Source organism: Phalacrocorax carbo, chromosome 2 (genome assembly GCF_963921805.1).
Source record: "Phalacrocorax carbo chromosome 2, bPhaCar2.1, whole genome shotgun sequence".
In the NCBI taxonomy this organism is placed as follows: domain Eukaryota; kingdom Metazoa; phylum Chordata; class Aves; order Suliformes; family Phalacrocoracidae; genus Phalacrocorax; species Phalacrocorax carbo.
Window position 1 is genome coordinate 28,752,244 of NC_087514.1, and position 27,388 is coordinate 28,779,631.

Consider the following 27,388-nt stretch of genomic DNA (forward strand, 5'->3'; position numbering starts at 1 on the left):
CACGCTAGAGCAGGCTCTTGGCAGGACTTGTGACCTCATGGGGGACCTACACCTGAGCAGTCCATTCCTGAAGGACTGCATTCTGTGGAAGGGACCCATGTGGAACCAGTTCATGAAGAACTGTCTCCCTTTGGAAGGACCCATGTTGGAGAAGTTCATGGAGGGCTGTCTCCTGTGGAAGGGACCCCCCTGCTGGAGCAGGGGAAGAGTGTGACATGAAAGGAGCAGCAGAGACAATGTGGGACGAACTGACTGCAACCCCCATCCCCATCCCCCTGCACCACTTGGGGAGAGGATGTAGAGAAAACGGAGGGAAGTTGAGCGTGGAAAGAAGGAAGGAGTGAGGGGAAGGTGTTTTAAGGTTTTGTTTTTATTTCTCGTTACCCTACTCTGATTTGATTGGTACTAAATTAAGCTAACTTCCCCAAGTTGAGTCTGGTTTGCCTGTGATGGCAGTTGCCGAGTGATCTCCCTATTCTTACTTCAACCCACGAGCCTTTTGTCATGTTTTCTTTCCCCTGTCCAGCTGAGGAGGGAGAGCGATAGAGCAGCTTTGGTAGGTGCTTGGGATCCAGCCAGGGTCAACCCACCACAAAAGGCAAGCCTGTATATCCTCTGGGAGCTTGACAGCCATATTGTCTCACTCTCCTGTGCTGGTTGTCTCTGTCAGTCCCCTGGGGTGCTTCAGGGACGGCACTGTTGCAGGCCTGTGCAAGAACCATCTCAGCTGCGGAAGGACATCTCATACCTTGGTCTGCTGTGTACATACCAAAGCCTGCCAGTGTTTTTCATCTACGTAAGTCCCATTGTAAATATCCGTTAGTGTAATGCTCTCAATTAATGTTCTTACAGAAATAATATGGAAATTGTTTCTTTCCAATGTAGCACATCAGTGAATTATGACTTGGGGACACCCAAACAAGAAAACAATAAACAAATGAAACAGGACATTTTGTGCACACCGTGTGTCTTTGAGAAAGCAGTTGCTCATCCAAATGTGCTGTCATCATAATGTCATAGTTCAGCCCCAGCCAGCAACTAAACACCACGCAGCCGCTTGCTCATTCCCCCCACCCCTGTGGGACAGGGGAGAGAATCGGAAGAGCAAAAGCAAAAAAAAACAACTTGTGGGTTGAGATAAAAGCAGTTTAATAATTAACAGAAAATAGTAATGATAATAACAATGATTGTGATAATAATGATAACGATAATGTAATAAAAAGAAAAAGAGGGAAAAGGGGGAAAAAAACCCCACAAGTGATACAACCGCTCACCATGCATCGACCGACACTGCCCGACCCCGAGCCGCAATTGCTACCTGCCTCCCCCGGCCAGCTCCCCCCAGTTAATATACTGGGCATGACATTACATGATATGGAATATCCCTTTGGCCAGTTTGAATCCACCCTTTTAGCTGTGCCCCCTCCCCTCCCGGCTTCTTGTGCACCTGGCAGAGCATGGGAAGCTAGAAATGTCGTTGACTAGTACAAGCACTACTCAGCAACACTGAAAATACCTGTGTGTTATCTCAACATTGTTTTCATACTAAGTCCAAAGCACAGCACTATGCCAGCTGCAGTGAAGAAAATTAACTCTATCTCCACTAAAACCATGACTCATGACTATATAAAAAGAATTCCTTTTCTGTGTTGTTCTTCAAATTCCTCTAATGTCTCATGCTATGTGCAGAAGCTGTTGCGCATAATACAGACAAAATACCACTCCCTCCTTTTAAATCTGAAAACCAAAGTCTTTACATTGGACTCTTAGCATGTTCCGTCAAGGTACCTCTAGATACTGAGGAGAGCCTTCTGTTAAAAGGCATGGCCTGCAGATGCAGGGCACAATATGGAAGTATGTCTGAGCAGAGAGTGTCTCGTTATCTGAGACGTGCTCTGGATAAGAGCTACACATGTGCACCCAAACCTGTGAAAAGCTTTAGTGATTTCTGACAGGTTGTCACTGCCAGAAGGTGTCTGCCCTCACAGCTAAGGCTACAGTCTTAACATGTGAGCAACAAAGGAAGTAAAGAGGAAACAGTGCTTTTAAATGTAGAAATGAAACCAACTATTAAAAAAAAGTAATAGAGAACTGAAAAAGATGGGGAATTTTAATAGAAGTTCTGTCACAGTGTCGACGGGCATTGGGAAGGGGGTGAAGAAAGAAACAACAGATCAAGAACATAACGTGGATTCAATAAGCACCGAAAATAACCACACGAGCATTCATTTTATCCCTGACTACTGAGTGATCTTTGCCCTCCTGCTGCCCAGTGAAGCCCTCTCAGCCATGCAAAAAGCCAAGCATATGGCTCCAGCCAGCTGAGCACTTATGTGCATGGTTAACTTTAATTACGCAGCTAGTATCGGTGACTTAATCTGCTGCACCAAGGTTGGCTTCTGAGGCATGTGAGCACTCGCTGGTGTGCTGTTTCTCTGATTACCCAAGTAAGGGGACTGTTTGCAGGGTGTGCTCTGGCACCCATCCAGCCTGCACACACAAATTATTTTGCACAGGTATAAAATATTCAAGGAACAAGGGCGTGTTTGCATGAGTGGGTCTCCTTCAGTGCAGAGGCTGAGTGAGGCCAGGGCAGGCACCGGGACCAAGTGCTGGGAAAGCATTTCTGGAGACAGAAATTAACCACAGAATTTGGTGGTGGTCACACACCTGATGTTACACACGCGCGTGAATGCTTGTATGGTTCAGGCCATGTTCTCTAGGCTTTTGATGCCAACATTTTAAGAGTGCAGCCCGTCCCGTGGCAAATGTTCTGCCTTTATATTCTGCTTGTGCTTTTGTCAGTATGCTATGGGCTCTACTACATTGTACACACGATTATGTTTAAAATGCTTGACTGTGAATTTAAACTACACACTGACAATTTGTAATGAATTCACCTTTGTAGTTGTTGTACAAGTAGTGCTAGTTGATTTAGCACTGTATGCTCTTTGAAGTCAAGGCATTGACATCGCCATTATAGCAGGGCTTTCAAGGCAATACACAGCAGCTAGTAACAACAGTGACCACTCGATGTCACTGTTGTCATTCAAATTCATACTTGAAAAAGCCTTGTTAGGGGTGTTTTGATATTAGTGAGAATGTGTGACATTTCAGATGAGCAGCATGACACATCTTTTCAAACAGCTGTATAAATAATCAGCTTTATTAAAACACTCTTGGGGATAGATTTTTCTTCTGTGTGTTCCTCAAGTACTTGCAGAATATAAATATAATCAAATGTTGTGATCTGCATTTCTTATTCTACATAGAATGTCTTTAAAATATGGACTAGCTAATTTAAGGTGCCATCTGTATTACAAATCTATGGGTAGATGTTTTTACATATCAGTATATTTTTAGTGATTATCCATCATGCACAAGCACATTTCAAAAGATCTTTCATTATTTTACTTTTCATAGAGCTTTTTATTTGATGCAGTTTTAAGTTTTCATGTACATCGTACAGTGATAGAGGACAACACATGACTTTTTAGTAGAGCAGCTGGACAAAGTTATTATTAGCTTAGGTAATTATTTGCCAAAAATTGCTATTAATATTTGTATTTGTGCTTAGAAGATGTGAAAAGTATTTTAAAATACTGAGATATTATTTCATTCCTGGTGTGTTATCTGATTTGTATTTTCTTATGAACAGAAAATCAAAGTAAATGCTGATGGATGCAGCATTTAGATTACTTGGGTCATATTCTATATTTCTTAACTTCAGACCAGCACAGAGGGCTTTAGGGAGCAAGAAAGATATTAAAGAAAAGTCTTGTTCATTGTGCTCATGTAGGTGAAACCCTGCAAACCTGGGGAGCAAGTGCCTGAAAGACAAAGCCATTTAGCTCTGATTGTCTAAAGCCCCAAAGAAGCATGGGCTACAAAAGGTGAGGAACTTTCAGACATATACACATTTCTCTGAGTCAGGTATTTCTTTTATGGCTTCTTCAGAAAATGCATGAAGTCTTGAAGATGAGTCAGCACAGTTTGTTCTCTGTCAGCATAGCTCGATCCCCTGGGAACCTTATTTAGCTGTGGAAAAAATGGCTCTGTGCTCCTCTTCCCCTTAGTGCCAAAGCTTGTATGAGAAAGCCTGTGGTGCCTTTGCCAAAGAAGACTTACCCTGAAGAGTGGGATTTTTCTTTCCTGCTTTTTCCATCTTACTTGATCACTGGCAGAACAGCTTGGAAGCCACAGAGGCTTGCAAAACAAGAACAGTCACCAAGGGAAAGTTGCTAAGTACTGTGGTGATTGGACACATCTCTTGAAGGAGAAGTCTTCCTGATGAGGCATGTGGTAAAAATCTGTGCTCTGCCTCTCCAGATGCCTGGAAAAGACGAGTGCTTTAAGTTCAGAAGCCAAATGAGGACCCTCTGAAATTCAGGCAGAGCTGTGTCTTGCAGCAGAGTACAAGTGTTAGTGGCTGTGTTCTGTGGCTCTGCCTCCTTTATTCTTGTACTACCTCCTCCTATAGACCTTGCATAGCCACCATAGTTGTCTTACAGCAGTCTTCACATAAGCAGGTATGTGGCTGGTAGGACCTTTTCTGCTCCAACACATTTACCCAGGATGACCAAAGCAGGCCGAGGATCCTGTCTATAGGATATCACATGGGCGGGCTGTGATTAGGCAGTCCTGAAAAGCTGAATCACTGTGGCTTTTCCATTATAAAACTAATTTAGAAAAGGGTTGGTAGATATCTTCAGGAGACATCTGCCTCTGCCTCTGAACGCTCATACATCATGTAGGTGACAGATCCAGTCCTGGAGCAGTGACTTCCTGCAATTTGTTTCCAACAGAAGAGCCACTCCTTTTCCATCCCTTACTCCTTGTTCTCTGACTGGTGAGTATCAGATCAGCCCTGATGTCTTGTACAGACAGATCTTGCTTGTATTTGGAAAGCTGGGCTTCTCTTCCCTAATCATATCCCACATACAGTGGTTCCATTAATCACTGCCCTTTTATGAAATGAAAATGAATGACACCATGAGCCAGCAAGACCTGGTACTTCTTACTAATATGCATTTGTCTCAGGATACTTTGTGACAACTCTACCATTAATGCACTTTGCCATCAGAAGACTGTTGAGTATGCTTATGCTTCAACGTTGTCTTAGTGTTACACAGTATTCCACATCTGCCAGGCAGAAAAACATAACTAAGCTATTGACACAATGCTCAGGCAAGGAACTTTTTACAAGTGAAGCACTCATGATGATTTATTATGGAGTTACAGTCCTTGCTTTGAAACTCTATCTTTGCATATAAAAATCACACTTAAATTATGTCATGCTGCTCCAGTTGAACATCAGAATACCCCTTTGAAAGTCAGTTTTTAAATGAGATCTCTTTTTTTTTTTCCTTTATCCTGCATGTCAATAAAGCAGCAGAATTCCCTGAATATTACGAGTAAGTGTTATTGTGAGTTAAATGCTGAATCTACCATTTTGGAAACTGTAAGTCTGACCTGATTTTAAAAATATTGTTAATAGAAGTAGATGAAAAATTACTATCATTGATAAAGTACTCCAATGTGAAGGCACTGCCCATACTACATCATTAGAGCTGGAAGTCTGATGAAATTCAGCAAAACAAAGTGCAAGGTCCTGCACCTGGGGAGGAACAACCCCATGAACCAGTATACGCTGGGGGTTGGCCTGCTGGAAAGCAGCTCTGTTGAGAAGGACCTGGGAGTGCTGGTGGGCAGCAAGTTGACTATGAGCCAACAATGTGCCCTTGTGGCCAAGAAGGTCAACGGTATCCTGGGCTGCATTAAAAGGAGTGTGGCCAGTAGATCGAGGGAGGTTATCCTCCCCCTCTACTCTGCCCTAGTGAGGCCACATCTGGAGTACTGTGTCCAGTTCTGGGCTCCCCAGTTCAAGAAGGACAGGGAACCACTGGAGAGAGTCCAGCAGTGCACTACGAAGATGATCAGGGGACTGGGGCACTTTTCTCATGAGGAAAGGCTGAGATTCCTGGGTTTGTTCAGCCTGCAGAAGAGAAGACTGAGGGGGGATTTCATCAATACTATCAATATCTGAAGGGTGGTACCAAGAGGATGGGGCCAGACTCTTTTCAGTGGTGCCCAATGACAGGACAAGGGGCAATGGGCACAAGCTGGAACACAGGAAGTTCCACCTCAATATGAGAAAAAACATCTTTCCTTTGAGGGTGCCAGAGCAGTGGAACAGGCTGCCCAGAGAAGTTGTGGAGTCTCCTTCTCTGGAGACATTCAAAACCCATCTGGATGTGTTCCTGCGCCCTTTGCTCTAGGTGTCCCTGCTCAAGCAGGGGTGTTGGACAAGATGATCTCCAGAGGTTCATTCCAACCCCTACCATTCTATGATTCTGTGATTTTATGAGGTACCAGGTTTTCCAAGGGGCCAGAAAGGGTTTGGTTATGTAAATCAGTTAGATTCCCCTTCACTGCAAAGGAAATGTCTCTATTCATAACAGAGACATTCTTCCAGTGATTTTATAGCATCAAAAACATTAATGCACTGGCAGTAGGCCCTCAAAAGCACTACTGTATGAAATGGTTCTTTTGGGAATCATGTATATGCTAATTGTATAATGAATTCAGGAGTATTTTTAGGAGCTGCTATCACATAAGCAGTTATTGCCATGACAGCATGTTCTTAAATATTGTAAAAATTTGCAGATTATAAAAATATTAACGGTTGCTTATTATCTCATCAACAGCCAAACTGTCTCAGGAGGGTCAACTTATGAATTTATGTAGAGGCTAAGCTGGTAAATAGCATATACCTAGAAAACTGCAGGCATAGATTTTTTGATTCAGACTTTGTGGCCTGCAAGCAATTAGCTTAATTTTTCTGTTTGCATGCAAAAGTATTTTAAAATAAGATGTGTATATATATATAAAAAATAATATTTGACAAACCATATCATGTAACACAAAATACTGTAGGCAAAAAACATCCATGTCATAAAATTAAAGAACTTTTCCTTTTTTGGCAATAATATGAAGGAAAGTATTACTGAAAAGGGTATAATGGCACTTCTCTTCTTTCCAGTTTCATCCTCACTGCTACATGCAGTGGTGGAGGAAAAGGCTGATGTGTTTGGGCACAGCCCTGTGCTGTACAGTTACAGGGCTAGGACAATTTAAGTGCAGCAGGGAGCCCAGAGCACCATGCTCCCCTTTCTGGCACAACCACACTGCAAGGCTGTGAACTCATGTGAATACATTAGCAAAGCGGCTGAGCAAGCAGCCAACCCCTGTGACAAACCTGTCAGAAGAGGAAGAATAGGTCATGTTTCTAGTCTGGCAGGGTTTGGCTGCTGCAGCAAGTGGCAAAGCTGGGAGCTGCTTACCTTGCATGCGGCAAGACTCAGCCCATCAGCAGTCCCCACTGCAGTGATGCTCCCAGTTAGGTGGTATGTCACTGTGGTGATCTCACACTGGAGTGAGTTCATGCCACTCGGCAAAACTCCATAGCCCAAATCTCACTTTTGATGGAGTGGCATCCAGAATCAGAGTGCAGGTACACCTGGAAGGGAGAAGGGCGGTAAGGAAGTTTTGTGACGGCCATGAGGTCCATTATAAAGTAAACTGTGTAGATAATGGGATTTGCAAATACAGATTCATAGGTAGATTCACTCTTTTGCTAGCAATTTATACTTCATAGATAATGCTATATTTTAATGACACTGAGGCTAAATATATCGAGCTAGAAAAATTAGGTGTGGTTGATAGGTATATCTAGCTTTATAGGTAACCTCTTTTATTAAAATAAAACGTAGCAATTATAACTTGAAGTTATTGGTCATCAAGTTTTCATAACGGACAAAATAATGCAGATAGATAGATAAACATAAGAACACACACCTGCATACGTATGCTTTCTCAGAACATAACACCATAATTACATGTAAGCTAAAAATTCTTGCAGATAACTTTTTAATCAACATTTAAGCACATATGCTTCCATAAAAAGATTAGAAGGAGAGCTTTTTCTGGGTTCCCTTCATCACTGAATGACACCAAGGAGGGCCACAGATACAGGCATCTCTTAGCTGGCAAGTGAACCTGATAATACTGACCATGCCTCACCAGGAGGGCCCGTGGCAGGATCCCATGCCAACTGGGATTATAATACTAGTTATACTATCCTTTTGAGAAAACCTGGTCTATTAAAAGAGAAACTACTTCATGCTACCAGTTCCAATTTTATTTTGTCTTTTGTTGCTTCTCAGAAAACATTGCCTTCCACATCAATTTTAAATCTTTTAAATCTTTAAATCTTTTAAATTTTAATATCTTCTGTATATAAAATAAGTTGGGACAATACATACTCTCTCAATCTTTTTGTGAAATACTTTGACCTCTTCATCACAAATGTCTTTACCTTGGGCTTTATAGTTTAAGTTTGGTGCAATAACTCCCAGCTACATGTTTTAATAACAGTCCTGCGGAGCTTCTCCTTAACTCTTCGAGTATTAAAATTTATTACAAAGTTTTAGTACTGCACAGTAAATTATTCTGATTTATGTCTGGTTGACTGAGCTGAATATGCTACATCTCAGCCACATTTCTTTAATTGTTGCTCTGAACCATAGCTACCTAGGAGAGTTGATAACATACACTTTAACAATTTAGTGTCCCTTTCGAAGTATTTGCACTTTGATTTAAATCCAGCAGTTTGTTCCTAGTTATTTTGTAAATGCGTCTTTCTAATTTATACGTAGAATATCAAACTTCATTTCAAATTATTTGTATCCAAACCCCTTTTTCCAGCTGAAGAGGTGGTCAGATGTATCACAGGATCACTAAAATTGAACTGCAGTTAGCAAAAAGCTAATGAATATACCCCTCTCACTTCCTCAGTCTGTCCTTGGAAAACGGTGGCTTTCTTTATAGCACTGTATTTAAATGAAGCATAAACCCTAAGGCACACTCTGAAGGAGGGAAAGGATCACTTATTAATATGGTACTCTTTTTCTTATTGAGGTGTTAAGATGACCCAAAAGAAAATGTGGTCATGTTGTTCTACATGCATACAAATGTAGGAAAAGAGGATTTGTGCTCTGAAAGATACAACTACTGTAGCAATTAATTTACATATCTATATAGTCTCTATCCACTTTTCCCATGTATATTTTCCGTAGCTGATTCTAGGGGAAAATGCAACCTAAACTATAACTCCTTCTAAAAAAAAAGTGTCAGCCATAACCTCAGTTTAGGTATACATATATGAATTCAGTGGTAAAACTAAAAAATGCAAGAGCTAATGAAAGTTATTATCAAAAAGGTATGAAACAAAAGCAAGGAAGTTAAACTAGTAGAGGTTGGGCACACTGGGGCTTTTGCTTTGCTGTTATATATTTTTCCACAATACATCACAGTAGAGAAAATGCAGTCTGTAATCAGAGCAGAGGTGTAAGAAATGAAGGCCATGCTACACTTTCTCTGAAAATAATATAATTTCTGCCTGACTGGTAGGCATGCTGTGAAGTTTAATTAAAGTTTATGAAGCACATCAAGGTTTTTGGATAAAAGACATAGTACTGTGAACTTGGAAATTTGTGATTTCCAGCACTAAAGAGTGGAAGACTAAAATACAAATGCTTTTTTCTTGATATGCCATCCTTGGTTTGGTTAGCATTAAATCTGTATGTGGATTTATCCATAAGGAAATAAAAGGGGCTTTTGATTTTTTTATTTTTTTACCGTTTATGTGAGAGAGAATATTTGTAGTGATGTGGAAGGTATTGTTTGTCTGAAATGCCACAGTAACCTTCTCTTTGAGTTTAAAATAAGTATTTACTCCATAAATTATTTCATATTCTTTTTTTTTTATCCCCTTCAAAGTATGTAATTGTAATAGATGATCAGTATAATTATTCAGGAAAAGTTCATATTAGGCTGCAGCATGTTCTCAGATGTAATTTTTTAGTTCATTTTAAACATTGTCATTTTCTTTTCTGGATTTTTTTTGAAAGGCTTCCTTGTGCATCAGGGAAGTTGCAAGAATTACACATGACTGTGACTGAAACCATCTCTGTTTATGCTTTTATAAACATCGTGCAACACAGAATGTAAGTAGGTAGTCCCATGTACATCAGTCTGGCTGTGCAAACTCAGTACATAACAAATAGTTTGGTGTGTTCAAGAATTAAGCAGCTGAACACCAATTTTATATGACGGATCCCCTATACAAATTGCTTAGCCTTGGCAATCATTGTATTCAGTTAAGCCCATGTTTCATTATTGTTTCTGGGGACAAAACCCTCATGATTTTAAGTATCGACAAATCACATCTCACAGTACCTGGCTGCTTAAGGCAACATGGACAGGGTTGAAACCACTGCAGTTTGGTGTTACATGCATTTTCTAATTATTTATAGATAATTCTTTTCCGTATAGCAGGTAAATTAGTGCTAAGGATAGCCTCTCTGAATACACTAGTTTGACAGAGACAAAATTCATAAAATTCAGTAAACTAAGGTTGAATTTTCAGTAATCTCTTGACCTATTATATCTGATGGCATCATGATATTATAGTCCCTAACTGTGATGATATGACCTACAAGCAAACTTCTCTTGGTGGCTTGTTGACTCACAAAGCAATTATATTATTGAAATCCAGTGTATTCCAAAAAATTCTATAAATATTAGGAAGATCAACTATCATTGTAGTCTTCTTACTTGTAGTTGCCTTTCTTATTTAATAATCATGATTTTAATGTTTCTTTTGTCTTGATGAGAGCTTTACTGTCTTATTCACTTTTATCTTTATGGTGTAGTAAGTCAGCCTTCATGAATCACAAGATTAGAATGGATCACTCTGGTTCTTGATTATTTTATTATTTGTTTTAGTTGTGTAATTTTCTATACAATCTAAATTAGTCTTCACTTTTAGATGCATTTTAAATATAATGTAATAAGCCCTTTATATAGTGTGCATGTTCCCATATCTTATATATTTCTTTTGAGTGTTAGTTAAAATACATTTTTAGCCATTTATTTTTGCTTGTTTGTTTTTGTTTTTGTTTTTGTTTTTTTTTCTTCTTCCTGGTAAGATTTTCAATTTTATGGTTGCCTAAGTCCTCTTCTTACAGAATTTTAATTATTAAATTCAACCAAATAATCAAATCATCATTAATCGCCAATCTTTCCAGTTTTAATATAGGTTAATATACACTGTCGTTTAAGTGTACATAGTTTGCAAAATACCTAAATGAGAAAGTGGTGCCACCCACATAGAGTCTGGTAGATGGGTTTATCAATTCTGTTTGCCCTGTTGTGAGTATGATCCAAGAGCACCTCTGGGTTGCCAAATGGAGTATGTTGGATCTGGAGGTATATTACTGGAAGTTGTCATCATGGGGCTATATGAGACAGTTCAACTCTACAAAGCTCCAGGATGGTTCCTGTCACGGGTAATTGCGCCTCTGAAGGTCTTGTTAATCATGTGTGGTACCCACACTTCTTCGGAAAAACTTGAAAGTATAGCCTAGAGTCAGCCCAGATTGTGGTCCGTCAGGAAAGTGATATAAATAAGGAACTAATTTGGCTTTAACCTTACCTCCAAACCTCCAGCCCACAAAGCTTTGTAGGTTGTTTCCTACATTGTTTCACACTGTGTTCCGGGTCTTGAAAACCTGTGTGATTCAGGAAAATGCTCCACATGATGAATAAGGATATCCACACGTGCATAGTGTTTGGTGGTATGACTATCAACTTAAACTTATGTCAAATAAATTGAATGCTTCAGTTTATCTCTACTCAGCAGAGGTGTAAGTGTCTGTGTCGTTCCTTGTAGGCTATAGATATGATGCTAATTGGTGCCAAGGGCTGTCAAGTGTTTGAACTTGTGTTTTGAGAGGCTTACATGATAATAGTTGGTGATATAAGGAAGAGCTAATCTTTCAATTTTTTGTTACTTTAAAGAAGTTTGATTTAATGTTTTTTTGTCATCTAATGTGCGGACAACCACATTTTCAACTGATGCCACTTTTAAACTGAACATATCTTTTATGTCAGAAATAGCCACTATTTTGCACTATTTTTATCCCTGTTGTTTACATTCCAAAAGCCATTTTTTTGTCTAGTAGATTATAGTTATACTTCGTGTAACTCAATACCTTCAGGTTTTTCTGTCTTTACTCTTCAAGCTGTAGTGTCTTGTTAAACAGCGTTAAAGTATATTCCAAATTTGCTCTCTATTTTGTTTTAAATAGGCTCATAAATTTCATAGAATCAGAAATTTGGAATCCCATCATATCTGCTTTTCTAAGACCTGTTTGCCAGTAATATGGAACAAGTCATGATATTTCTCCACTAAAAGTGCAGCTCCAGGTTCAAAACATTCTTTTTTTTAAATTTGTAAGTTGCTGTTAATATAAAACATTTTATATTTTATATTAAGCCTTCTGCCCTCCCATCCAAAATTTTTTTTAAAAGTCCCAGAAAAGCTAGTAAGGTAAATGTCCTGGGAAATATCACATCTCAATGACAAATCATATTGACAAGACACTAAAACTCCTTGTAAAATAGAGTGAAAGGACAAAAAGACACATTTCTTTGTAGGCTATGCTTAGGGGCTGATTCTTATCTATGTACAAGCATTTTGGACTATTATTTCACTTAGATGATGGTTTCACTTGAAGGCCCTTTGAAAATACAAAGCAACTATGTAAAATATTTTTAATGCAAGTGAGAAAAAGTCTGAATTTCCAATTCCTAGTCTGGTTCCATCAAAAACGTATGCAAATTATTAATTTTATGCCTATGTATAAAGCTACTCAGATACATGACTGCAGCATTAAAATGGAAAGTCCCTGTTTTCAGAATGCTTCATGAGTCTACTCTAAATTCAACTGGGTGCTACAGTGCTGCCAACTTTTATTTAAAGGATGGAAGTTTCACTCTCAATTTAATCCCATTATTAGTTGTACTGAAATCAGGCATGACCATGAGGGCTGGGAAAGTTAATTTCTACCTTTTCCTTAAGATCTCCAATATCCTTATGTTCATGTATTTGTTTCACACTAGTAACCTTTTTCTTAAATCTTTTGATGTACCTACTTCTAAGACTTTTCAATTTTTGTTGTATCTTCCCTTGGTTCCATGTAAAGTCAGTACACACAGTGTCCGGTCAAGTGTGGCTCAGCAGATCCCTGACAAAGGTGCCTTGGGTTAGACTGAGTAAATAATACTCTTAAATACAAATCTGTTTCCTCCCTAGGCCTTGCCCTGTGAGCAGATGTCACCCTCAGAAGTTTTCTCACAGTGACAGAACCTCAAGGTGACTTTCCTAACTAATATAAATCAGAAGCCCATCTAGCTACACTCATGTATCTCAGCTGAGATTGTGGCCTTTCATCTTTATTTTCATGCTCTTTCTTTTTCCTTTAGAATCAATAAATGAACTTGCTTAGTAAGTGTGGATTCTGCAAGTCATTAAAACTACTCAAGGTGCAAGTCAAAGTCTGAATAACCATATTTAAAACAATGGGCAAAGATCTTAAAGAACTTCCACAGTCCTGAAAACAGTATCTGCATGTACTTATATGCCAGGAAAAAATAGATTAGCGTCTAATAGAGTATACTGAAGTTACACAAAAAACAATGAACAGAGTCAAAGAATCCATCAATGACAACTCTGATGCCTCTAAGTGAATCTTTTGATCTTTTATTTTGTACCGTGCCTTAATTTAGCATCTTCCCTAGAGCTTGCTTGTTTCAGTATTTTTGTCTAACCCTTTCAGAATTCCTTAGGATCAATTTTACCATTACTTCTGTATTTGTTTTCATTCTCTTATTTTATTGTGTTTTCTTCACAGTATTTGTTGTCTTGTATTATTTGCCATTTCCAGCATTTGCCTTGTTTTACTATCTGTCGCTTGTTAGGCAGCTCATATTTCCAGTACTTGTCATTTCTCTTTGCATTTAATTTCAATATTTGTGACATGCCTTTTCTTCTTCCCATGACTCATAACTCATTTGCTCCCAGTGCTTCTCCAAATCGCGACAGGATAGATTCATGGGTAGTGTGGAAGGCTGCAAAGTCCAGAGAGATGGCCCACTATTCTTATTAGCATACATCATCTTGATTTTAACTGAAAGGCAGAGGGGAACAGAATAATTTAATGTATTAGACAATGCAGCTTTCTGACTTTGACTTGCATTAATTATTGTCATTGGACAGTATTTCTTGATATATTTCTCAGTCATTTGAGAAAGACCTAGTAAGTAAGTATTTGATATTTGAATATACTCAGTACTGCTTTTCAAAATACTCATATGCCATTATTCTGCATTATTAAGAAAATGACATATTTTTAATACTTTTTCCATTGTGCATATTGCCAAATAGAGTGCAATTAAAGTATACAAGATATTTTAGTTTGCTTGAGAAAGAAAATGAGGGGGATCCTTATGTTTGAATAACTTTTGAGTGTGTTATTATACATTGTATTGCTTTAAAAGTATGTGTTATGATGCGTCGTAAGTGTAATATATCTTATATGCTTCTTATGAATTTCCAGCTAAATTCAATATGAACAAAACATGGAAGGAGAGAATTTACATTGAAAAATACCTGAGTATCTTACAAGAATCCTTATCTCCTATATAGTATTGTTTTTAAGCATCCACTGTCTATTTCAAAGGTAGTAGCAGAACAAGGACTATGTAGCAAAGAGCAGGAGGATGTAGAAATCTCTAATGTTGTCAAGGATCTAGTCTTCTGAAGGGGAGGAGCAGTAACTAATTTTGCACTACACAAAGAAAAGAGGAGAAGGCGTTTGGATGCTCAAGGGTGATTTGTGCAGAATTTCAGTTTCTTAGCTTGCCACTGTGCTTATTTCACTGTATTTGTGTTTCATTTCAATGCCTCATGGAGGGAGATATCTGACAGCGTCAGGCATTAGTGTGCTGTTAACTCTGCCAGCACTGATGCTTCTGTAGACCCCTCTGCATTCTTGAATTCTTCCCTCCAGTGCAGCCTTTTCCTTTCTTTTCATTCACTCCAGAATAGAAAGTGAGCAACTATCTGTCCTCCCTCTATCAGGAGATCCAGTTTCTTTGCCTTTTAAAACACTGTTGAACTTGTGCTCTCTCCACCTGAACCATTTATTCTTACATCAAGAAACAAGAGCAAGCCTGCAGTCCTTGGGAGGACACATGACTTAAATCTGGAATGTCTGCTTGTTTTCTGATCTCCCACTTAGAAATAAAACGTCAAGCTGCCAGGCCCCATACCTAGTGTCATTTTAACATGTTTATTCTTACTTGATACTCAGAAAATTTTCTGAGTACCAGTAGATGTCACTGCAGTCAAAAGAAAGTTCCTAGGGGATTTTCACCATGAATAAAACAGCTTTCCTAACAAAATACAAATGATAAACCATTGTTATTTCTAGTACTACTCCCAAATTTTTTTATTTGGCAGATCAAATCTTTGAGACAATGAAATATGTGTCAGGAAGGAATTCAGGATTTAGGTCCAGGTTATTAACTTATTCTGAAAGTCAAGTCATTAGAAATTTCTCAACAAATTATGTTTTCATTGGAGAAAGAAACTGATTCATTGAAAGAGTTTGTTGAATTGTGATGCTCTAATGAGAAAGTTTTTATTAAAAAATCAAACACCCCAATTTCTCCAATCTACAGTAGAGTCTGTTCAACAGTAGGAGAGGAGATCCAAGGCCAAAATACTTCAAACTTCTATGATTAGGGGATGCACTTTAAATATAGAGGACTGGATGATCTGGATAATTCTCCCTTTCTTTACAGACAGTACTTGAATCCATCTCATGGAAAATGAAAAAAGGAGAAACCTCAGCAGTATAGGTTAGGTGAAAGAGCATCTTTCCCTTCAACTCTGACTGTGATACCTTTAGAAGGAAGAACACTTTATGGAAAAAGGATAATGTCATAGTTAAGCTGAGTGCTGTATATTCAGGTTGTCTTTGCAATTCTGCCAATGACTTTTTATTTGATACAGAGAACTTATTACCTCCACACTGCATTTATCTCATCTTCAAAATCAGGAAAATATCTACCTCAAGGAATCTATGAACATGAATTTATTAATTTTTTTAAAGGAATATGCGATCTCAAAGGATCATGTGAGTGCAAAACATTGCTGATTCTCCCACTCCTGCGTTACAGAAAGTTGCATCAAGCAAGAACTCAGTGAAAAATTTTTTCCATTTCCCCTTGTGAATTTTTGCACAGATTTGATGTTTTGGGGGGTGTGTGTGGCTATTATACTCTGAAATGACATTAGGACATTTCAAAGTTGTTAGTAAAAAAAGGCAGACCTATCTGTCCTATAATATGTAATATCTTGAGAGTCAGTACACCAGAAATCTAGATCTCTTTAAAGGCTCTGTTCCATCCGAATATGCTAAAGGATTTGAAGTTCTATCTTTTTTTCTGTCTACATTTCACTCGACATATTTCTCATTCTGTAGGCTATTACTGACACAGATATTTGAACCCTGGAACAGTAGATTTTAATCAAATGCCTAAAGCATGTTATTGAGTAAATCTCTGTGTTTCTTTCAGTCATTCCTATTGGAGATACTCCACTCCACATGGATAACTACATATGTTTGGAGAGAGCGTAGGGTAAGATGACTTAATAGTCCAGAGAGCAGAAAACCTGCTGGGTACGTGGGAGTGTGAGGTTCAGGTCCATGGGCTGAAATAAGCAAAGCAAGAACGTCATGGTTGGATTCTTACTCCCACGTGCCTGCCTGAAACTCTTTTAAGGTCAGTGAACATCTGTCTTCCGTCTGAGTTTGACCAGATAAGCCTTGTCCTTTAAAAGTAGCATGAGTGCTTCTCAGTAATACTTTTCTATTTCAACACATCAACACTTTCTGACATAAAATTATTTCATTTCAAAATTGTCTGCCACCTTACTTCAAACAAATCTACTCTGCAATGAAAAAGCTCAATGGTAGAATATATAGTAAGTGCCTTTCTGAACAAAAAGAACATTTGTTTAACTAATTGTCCCTGTTGTCCAACATCATCAAGGTTAGAAGCTCCTGGTATGTGGACTGGGGGTCATCATGTAATCATGTTAAACATTAAAACGGATGAATGCATCATTTTGGCTGACAGTGTATTTTCATGAGCAGCAAGCACTTTCCTCCAGGGACCTGATTTTCAGTTAGAGGATATGAACCATACCCAGTGCAGCAGAGAAACTGCTGAGTGAAAAGGGATATGTTCCATGGACAGAGGTGTGGCTTTTGCTGGCAGTACTTCATTGTGTTACGTGCCTCATGAAGTAATGGTGTAAAAATATGGGTAGAGAGGGAAAAAAAGCATTAGACAGACCAACATGAAGCGTGGAGCAACTGTGGGTTTCACACAGGTGAATACTGACTCTTTGTTAAATGTAAATAGTATTTGTACTGGCTATGAAATTAGACAGTTGCCAGACTTGGGCTAATAGAGGAAAAAGGGCAATGCAAAATACACGTACTCATGGCAAAAACGAAAAAAGATGCTACTGAAGAAAGCAGTAGATGTAATAACTGATACTTTGCTTAAGGTCAGACTTTGCGGCAGCAGCTGCCAAGGTGTTGGTGTTGGAAGGTGTGGAAAAGCACTGGAACTACAGAAACTGTAGTTGGCTCTGTACCATTTCCTGTCTTCTCAGCAGAAGGAATCTTTGCTCCTGCCAATACAAAATAGGTCCTGCATTTGTTCTGAGAAAAAACAACACTACTGAATAATGATTAAATTCACTTAAAAATCCAACTCAAAGCAAATGAGTGAGCAGTTTACCTGGAGGCTGTTCTACAATTGCTTGAAGTCACCAGAAAGAATTTCACAGAGTTCAGCAGGTGTTGAATCAGGCCCTTCGCAAAAAAGAAGATACAACTCTGTTTTATGGGCTTCATTAAAACCACAGCCAAAGAAATGTAAGAGCTGTTGTATTATAATACCTTAATAATAGTATCTTACTTTGCAATTGAAGGAGACTGGGAATGTGGTCTCACAGATGTGAATGTCCTAGAGATAGAGCTGGGCAGACAAAGGTAGACACATCTATGGGCCTTATTGTTCTAGTTTGGATTGGGACCAAGTTTGTGAATTTCCCTCTTGTCCTCAGAGTTCACACTGTGGAACCGTCTTGGAGCATGCGGACTGGATTTCTTTTTTTATGAAACTAAACTGATAGGAATGCTGCAGGAAGGTACCTGCACTCCAACTGCTAATGGGTGTTGAATGAGCAGGATCAGACGAGATCTAGTTTTCAGCAAAGCATTTAAACTGGATATGGACATCACATCCTTGTCACCAACTCTTCTACCTCCCACATTCTCTCCTTTTGAAACATACTACCTGCTGAGGTAGACATAGCTTAAATGACTTAAATTCAGTAATTTGTCTCTGATACAAGAGATGATTGCAAGAGACCTGAACACCTGTGCATGCATCAAGGTCTGTGAGAAGTCAGCCTTCATTACACCCTATCTTACATTTTGTATTTGTGTATCTGGTCATTATTTGTGGCATGTGGAAGCAAACATTCCTTATCACTTCTTATTTTTCTCTGTGTTTGTTTGTGTTCTGATAAATGTAAACTCTTTGTAATTCTGCAGAATGTGCAGAGGCAGATGCTGCTGCAGCCTAGATGATGGTGTTTTCTGTCATGTCACTTCCATGCATTGCATGAGTACATCCTGCCACTTCCCTCAATGTCTGGTGAGTACTGCTTTTGCCATTGTGAGATTCATTCATTAAGAACAATTTTAATTACTAACACCTACTAACTTCAGTGATTCATCATCAGTTGTCTTCCATAACTCTGCCTTCCAGAAATCATGCTTTTATTCCCTAGGCTGATTCATGCAACCTTTAGCTGGCAGAGCAGCAAGGTCAGGGACATAGGTTTGAGAAAGGTGGTACCATGAAAGTCAAAGTTAAAGTAGAGGACAACTGTGGCACTTGAGAAAATAACGCTTGTAAGATGAGGATACCTGTCTGAGTATCCCGCTGCTCAGTGCTCTGACAGCTGTAATAAGAAATTCCCATTCTTTTTTTTTTTTTAAATCATGATTGGTTTTGATTTTTTGTTAATGAACAAAAGGAATTTGCCAGATGATGGCTAGTATGGCTATAAAGATGTTTAATTCCAAGCATTTAATTCAAGGGTACAAATGCTTTATGTTTCAAAGATTTTTTCAGTTTTGCATTTGATCCCTTTTTTGTTTTACACTGTGTTGTCAGATCTTGAGTTACAGGTTTTTTTCTTTGCCCCAGTTTCCAAATTCAATCTACAAAACTCCAACTTCATGAAAACGTAGAGAGGTCAGTGAAAGTCGCTCTACTGACTTTAGTTGTTGTAGGAAGAACAATATGAGCCATACTGTGGCCCTTTTACCTATGTTTTTAGTAGTTGTCCTGAGTGGTCCCACTGTAGCCGAGTAGTTATAATCAGGTAAGCACTACATGGGGGTTCACAGGCTGAACCTCCTTTGGGAATGAAAGAGGAGAAAGAAAATTCAAGTTGTGGAAAAAACAGAATGAACTAACTAATGAACTAATGATAGAGAGGTCAGGAACAAAGATCCTACCTGTGCTCTGACTCCCACTTTCCCAGATGTGAGAAAGGAGTAATACCCCCATAAATTCAAGTTTAGTCTATCTCCAGCCTGTGTTTACTGAGCTCCCTTGTTTTTTTCTGTATTCCTGAAGGGATGGGAACTCTTCTATTGGACCTCTTTTCATGAGAACATGATGCAAAGCAGCACCTGATAGCAGTGCTTTGGTGGACTGAACGCACAAAAAGGCCAATTAAATAAATTCTGGAATTAGATATGATTTTCTGGACCTTTTAACATTCTCAGGAGATACAAACTTGGTTTTTCTGGAGAGGATATATAATAAAGAAATCTTTAGTTAGAGTTGGAAACAATGCTAAAGACAAGCTCTTTAATCAGGTCTTTTAAAACTGATGTAACTATCATGAAGAAAATAGCAGAAGGGAGTGTTACCAGTTTCCTTGAAGAGACATTAAATCTTATAAATATGCAATGAATCCATAAAAAAAAGAGATGTTAGCTGTGTTAGCAGAAATATTACTAGTCTTCTGCTAAGACAAAGCTAAAAGGACGTCTGAAATACAGGAAAGTATATCATCCTTCCGTCCATACCACTGTCTGATCTGAATGTGACTTTAGAGGAGGTCACTTGCCTGGGATTGAATCCAGTGGCTCTTACACTTTTAGAAGAGTGCTTGGATATCAAATGCCTGCATGCTAAGCTGGAATTGCTTCAGCAAGCCTGAGTTACGTTCCGTACCTGCTGTTCTGCTCTTGGGAGCAGTGAGCAGGAACAGATGGTGACTCAACAGCCTTTTCAAGATACTGTTCACAGTAACACTGCATGACATAAGAAAACAGCAATAAAATAATCCATACTCTATAGGCTGTAATCTTCCTACACACAACTCAGCACTCTCCAGTTGTTAGCCAAACACAGCTGTCTTCCTCAGGCTTCCTCTGCCCTGCCTTTCTGTATGTATTGGGTTTCTGTGGCAAGGTTTTGGTAGCAGGGGGGTTACAGGGGTAGCTTCTGTGAGAAGCTGCTAGAAGCTTCCCTCATGGTCAACAAAGCCAATGCCAGCTGGACCTGTTGCTGGCCAAGGCCAAGCCCATCAGCGATGGTGGCAGCACCTCTGGGATAACAGATTTAAGAACGGGAAAATAAAACCCTGTGCAACTGCAGCCAAAGAGAGGAGTGAGAGTATGTGAGAGGAACAACCCTGCAGACACCAAGGTCAGTGAAGAAGGAGGGGGAGGAGGTGCTGCAGGCACCGGAGCAGAGATTCCCCTGTATCCTGTGGTAAAGACCATGGTGAGGCAGGCTGTCCCCCTCCAGCCTGTGGAGGTTCATCCACCTGCATCCCATGGAGGACCCCACACCAGAGCAGGTGGATGTGCCCGGAGGAGGCTGTGTCCCCATGGGAAGCCTGCACTGGAGCAGGCTCCTGGCAGGACCTGTGGACCCATGGAGAGAGGACCCCATACTAGAGCAGGTATGCTGGCAGGACTTGTGACCCTGTGGGGGACCCACACCGGAGCAGTCCTTTCCTGAAGGACTGTGCCCCATGGGAAGGACTTGTGTTGGAGGAGTTCATGGATGACTGTCTCCCATGAGACAGACCCCACACTGGAGCAGGGAAGAGTGTGAGGAGTCCTCCCCCTGAGAAGGAAGGAACAGCAGAGACACCATGTGATGAACTGACCATAACACCCATTCCCCATCCCCCTGTGCCACTGTGGGGAGGAGGGAGAGAAAATGGGGAGTGAAGTTGAGCCCAGGAAGAAGGGAGGAGTGAGGGGAAGGTGTTTTAAGGTTTAGTTTTTATTTTCTCATTACTTTACTCCGATTTGATTGGTAATAAATTAATTTCCCCAAGTTGAGTGTGTTTTGCCCATGACAGTAATTGGTGCATGATCTCTCCCTGACCTTATTTTGGCTCATGAGCCTTTCATTATATTTTCTATATTCTGTCCAGCTGAGGAGGGGCATGATAGAGCGGCTTTGATGGGCACCTGGCATCCAGCCAGAGGCAACCCACCACACTGTATCAGGGGAAGCTGCAATAGTTTTACGACTGAACTTGGGTCCTGAGCTCAGTCATCAACATACCTGATGACATATTAATTTGTACCCAGTTTTGGCATGTCAATGACCACAAAGCCCAGACATATGGATTCAGTCAGGGTGTCCATCTCAGCCTAGCACCAGAAAGTAACCAACTAAGGTCTGTTGGTCCTCAGTGAGCATTTCAGGGCAGGGTCAAAGAGAGCTTTTGACTACCCCTGAGGGTGGCTTAAAACACAGCAGAGAACAAAGAAACATTTGTTCCTGCGTACACTTGTTTCAGCTCCAGCAGCCTCTATTCCCAGTGACAAGGCAAACTAAAATGTGAGAAATGATAGCTAGTGTAATTCCCGCTTCCTTTAATATATTCCTACATTCTGTGATTGTATCTAGCCTGCTGATTTTGGCCTGGTTCACATGGAGTCAGCTACCAAGTGTCAGGTGGGAGCTGTGACTAATGACTGAGATACAGGAAAGAATAGCTACAGCTCACTGCACCAGGATCCTGATCTGCTTCCTCATGTCCAGGTGAGGAGGATGGTGGATCAGTGTCATGGCTTACATGCTGGCTCACTTTCCCTGGTAAACCCACACCCATCCTAAACTGGGGCATTTCCCGTAAGGATACTCTGACTCAGCATCGCATTCCTCTGACAACTCATTCACATTCAGTCTCCTCCTAAAGCAGCTGCTGTCTCAGGAAGTAGCTTTGTCTTTCTTCCCCCAAAGTCTCCTCTCGTGAGGGGATTTTTGAACATGAGGACCTGGCAAGAGGTAGTCAGGTCTACATTTTCCCATTAATCTCCCAGATATTAAGTATGTTGAAGCTTTTTTGAAAAAAAAAGTTGTACCTCTAAATGTTTTATTTCTTGCTTTTTATTTCTGCCTGGACATTTATACTTATCTCCTCATAATCACATAGGAGCCTCTGTTAAAATGACTGAATACTCAGATGGTACATACAATGCTCACAGCTTAATATCATATAGGTTTCATTCTCTGTGCACACTGCTATTTTATACTTACAGTTGTGTGGATACTTTCAAATATGCAACTATGGTGACACACCTTCCTGAGAATTTTTTGAGTATATCCAATAAGTATGTGACTTTTAGTTAAAAATAAATAAATAATTCTAAAAAAAGTCTTTCACTTCAAGTTGTTTCCTGAAAAGAGCCAGTCCACAGCAAAGACAATGGTCTTCTAAAATAAAATATCAATTATTTATTCTGACACATGGAAAAAGATGTCCAGGAGCTAGCTAATCAGTGTAAAAATACATACTGCTAGAACTCACAGAAAATTCAAGGCAGCATAATGCAAGTTCTCCCAGCATTCAGTATTGATTATTGTGGTGATATGGACATCGGAATAGGAGCATGTGGCTGGAAGAGAGAGTCTAGATCATGATCTGTAGACAGTCTGGTTCATCTAGGTCAGAACACCCAGAACTGTGGGCAACTGAAGGAAAACCTCTAGTTCAAAAGGCTGTAAAGACTCCACATGTACCTAATACCCTAGACTGCAAAGCATCTCCACCACCCTGTACTGAATTTATAGTCTTATACAGGCTAAGTGTCACAGCTGTGCCATGGGAAGCATGAGTGAGAAACTGAGAATGTCTCCAGTCTCTGTACTAGCATAGCATATGTTAAACAAAACTTGCTCAAAGACTGACTACTTTCCTCTCTACATAGAAAGGCAAGAAAAAAACACCTTTTCAGTCAAAGTTGGGAGAAAAACCCTCTCTTGATCAATATCTTTTTTAACCCTTAGTACCAGCCTGAACCAATATATGACCCTCAGTGACCCACTATGATCCTCAAGGGTATCTTGTAAACTTCCTCTCTGCAGCTATGGCGAACCTTTAAAGCTTCAAAGCTGAAAGCAAAAACTACCTCCCCTAGAAACTAGAGTATTCAGCTGGGGAATTCCTCCCTAGAGCAGACCTCCCCTGGCCTCCAAATGTGACAAGTAAAAAGCTTTGAGAACACATTATAAATGCAATACAAGCTCATAAAGATCCAAGTACTTAGGATATGTCTCTGCCTACGTAGCACATGACATATCTGAAGTCTGATTGCCCATGCTCACAGCCTGATTTAGAAGCTTAAACATGGACACCTAATGCCATTTGAGATGCTGTAACTTAGCTGAAAAATCTGCATGGGTTTGGCAAATAATACCCAGATCTTCTAGAAGAATTTCTCTGGACTGGCAGCTGGCAGCCAGAAGCACTGTTTGAAGATGTGACAATAGTTGCCTCTGTCCAGGGGACTGAAGTGGGCCATCATCTTCCTACCCCAGACGTTTTCTTACTCTCTTATACAGCTCTTTCCATACATGTACTGACGTTCATCTTAAAACAAATTTACCTTCACTTTCTCCCATAGCCTATGTGGATACTCTTAAAATTTTCTTCCTCAGATTATTACGAATTTCCAAAATAGATTTATTCATGACCAATTTACAGTAATTTGAATTTACGCTAGTGCTTCTGTTTAGCTTAAGCCATTGTTTTTGTCCTTGATATTCGTACAAGGACATATTTCTAGAGTCCTCATATCCCCTCCCATCTTTAGTTTTCCTTGGCTAAACAGCCCAAGCTCTGCAAGGTCCCATTGTAAGGCTTCCTCTTTACTTAATCGATGCTATAGATTGTTTCTGCTTCTCTTCCAGTTCCATTTTATCTTTCTTGAGCATAGATGACCAGCCCAGTGCATGATATTCTAAATGAGACCTTTAAATGCCTGGTTGCAATGGCACTCCTGCAATTCCCTGTGTCATATTAGTATGTTGTGGGCCTTTTAGCATAAATGACCACTTAATTCTGGAAATATTTTCTAAATTTTAGTCACAGAAAAATTATAAATCTGAGGGATAAAACATTTAAGTTTAAATTTCTGTAGAGACAGGAAGGTCGACGTGGGATTTTTATGAAGGCAGGAAGTTTTTCACAGGCTGTTTCTTTTGTCTTTTGTTCACTTTCCCATTTCCTCACATGCTGCCAAAGTGTTTTTCCGTCAGCACTTTGCTACTTCACTGTAAACAGCCTTTTAGTTCTTCACGTTATCTGTATATCAGTAATCGAGGACACTTTTTACCACTTTCTTCTGTTAGTAAGAAAGGAAGATTTATCTTCATCATGTATGTTTTTTCCTTTATTTACAGTCGACATAATTTGCTGGTACATGTCCTGTGTAGGTCAACTGCCTAGAGGCACTCATGTCAAGGTCTAAGACCATTATCAAACTACCAGTGGACTCTAGAGAGAAAGAGCTGTCACAGTATACCATAAACTTATGTGAGTTTAAATGATGCATTTATACATGATATGTGATTTATGTTACAACGTGACAGACATGGAAATCCCTCTTTGCAAAATGTAATCAAGATACCTCACTTAGGAAAACACAGTGCTTCACCAGGGACTTTCAGGAAATAAAGCTTATCTTTATAAAACAGAGATGGCCATACTTAAAGGATATTATAACTGAAATTTTAAATTCAGATGACTGGCTAGAACAGAAATATATACAAACTCTTTCCTATCAATGAACACTTATGAAATCACAACCCATCATCTGAACTGCAAATGGTTCACTTCTTACACTGTCTACATAGACATTTAGGTCCTGGAATGTGAAATGGTTTTGCATTTCAAGATAAATAAGCTACTTGCAGAGTGGATATAGCAGGAATAAGTTCAAGCTAGTACAAATTGCTGTCACCTATCTTTCGAAGCACACAGACGTGAAGCAGGGGAAAATAGGGAGGAATGCTAAATAGGAAATGTAGTCAAACTCCTTATAATCAGAGTCACTGTGCTCTACCCCAGCACAACAGTACCACTGTCATGCACAGAATTTTGGTGAAAGCTTTTACTCTTTTCTCCTGTTTTGCTTCTAGCGATATCCAGATCCCCTATTACCCCATTCAGTGCCTACGAACTTTATTAATTTTACCTTTTCTATATTGGCAGTGCTCTTGTTCTGGACTCAGTTATATTCTTCTCTTGACCAGCTCTGCAAGATCTTCCATTATCATCTGTCCTACATTAACCTGTGTGAGACTTTACTGGGGTAAGAGCAGCTGAAGGGGCTTTGGCTTCTGCATTACCTTACCCCTCATTGCCACAACATAGGAATATATATGAAGGCTCTTTTTTTCTGCACAGGTAAAGATGAAACTCCAAAAGAAGAAATATTTTCGCTACTTGTGTTACAGTGATGAACTTAAGCTTCTCTTTTAAACAGAAAGTGTGAATGTTTCTGTGGGAGTGAAGAATCTGCTATTCAGCCCAAGAAATGAAATAGCAAATCCCATACTAACAAAATTCTTTTGTGATGGTGACATAGCACATGAGCAACCCATGAATAATTTATTTTTGTGGACCTGATAATCGAGATATTGACAAAATATCTCTAGTGTTTCTGTCGCTTAACGGTATCCTTTGACAACTTTCAGTTATAGACTTCATCACCTAACATGGAAGTACAGGGGGCTGAAGCGTATCTTCCCCATTCCATAATCTCTGTTTATGACATCCTTTTAGAGGTTGCTTCTTGAAAACCTCATTTTCTGCATTTGGCTATCATAAGACTTGTCTGTGGATGAATAACACTTACCTGCACCCCTGACCCTTGTGAATTTGGCTCCTGGCTGGAATCCTGGAAGCCCGCTACCTGTCAGTGATTTAATGGAGGGATCCTGCCGTCATCCATTTCAAGCTCTCTGAGCAGGAAAATGAGATGGGAGTTTCATATTTCAAAGAACAATAGAGCTCAGGGATGGTTTTTTAAATTGAAATTCTGGCTGCAGGAGTCATTAAATGTAGTTCTGCTTCTCTTCTAGACTGTGAGATCAAACAGCACTGGCAATAGGAGGAATATTTGCTCACTTACAGTACATGTGCAATTTTTGCAGATTGGCTGGCTTCACTCCACAATTTACTGCAAAAAGGACATAAAAATATCATTGAAATGTCTGGTTTTGTGCTGAATAAAACCCATGCTAAAATGTTGTGGGTTTTTTTTTTCCCCAAACCGTTTCTGAACTTTTTCTTCATTGATATTCAGGCTCTAAGGCTTGTTTTTTCCAGAGTCAGTTGGTAGCGGATTGGAGAAACTACACAATTTGAAAATTGTCTCAGTTTTGGCTAAGTGAACAATATTTGATATGAAAGATCTGGTATGAAAATCATTCATTTTCACCATAATCCATCCTAGTAATGCTGAAAACCCATAAAAAATTATGGATAATTTAGTAGCCTCCAAGACCATAATCCAGAAATCTTGACTCCAAACTCACTACAGAAGGAAAACTTCCACTAAATTCACCAGACTAAACTTGGGAGCATTGTCTTTCACCTTAGGATTGAAATCAGTTTACAAAAAAACCTGTTCTACTCCTTATCTATAAAAGGGAAACAATTTTTATTAGTTTATCACATCTCAGTTTCACAAAACCCAACCCCCAAAATATGGAATCAGCCAGCTTACTGCACTAGGGTACACCTAAACTGAAATTCAAGTTGTGGGATTTTTTTTTTAGGGTGCCTAACCAGAAGTACATGTGCATGTGTAATCTTTGTTTAGAGTGTCTGGACAATACAATAAGAAATGTGGAGTTTTTGGATACAATTACATTACCTGAGCAAAAGGCTGTTTGTTAATGGAGGTTAATGTGTTGCATTTAGAGAGTTCATTTCACAATTATACTATTTACATGTATTTGGTAGCCAAAGAGGGGGGAGAGAGAGAATTCTTTACTA

At 39.5% G+C, this 27,388-nt stretch overlaps 1 long non-coding RNA gene across 2 annotated transcripts in view; it reads right to left on the reverse strand.

Annotated features, from left to right (window-relative positions):
* Positions 1–1,360: 1,360 nt before the first annotated feature.
* LOC135311882 (uncharacterized) overlaps positions 1,361–27,388 on the reverse strand; it is a 39,129-nt gene continuing 13,101 nt past the window's right edge. For both annotated transcript variants that reach the window (XR_010371416.1, XR_010371417.1), the window contains 4 exons: positions 19,388–19,479; positions 17,785–17,858; positions 7,344–7,519; positions 1,361–4,333 (listed from right to left, as the gene is read on the reverse strand). This is a non-coding gene — a long non-coding RNA (uncharacterized LOC135311882). The remainder of the gene's footprint in view (positions 4,334–7,343; positions 7,520–17,784; positions 17,859–19,387; positions 19,480–27,388) is intronic.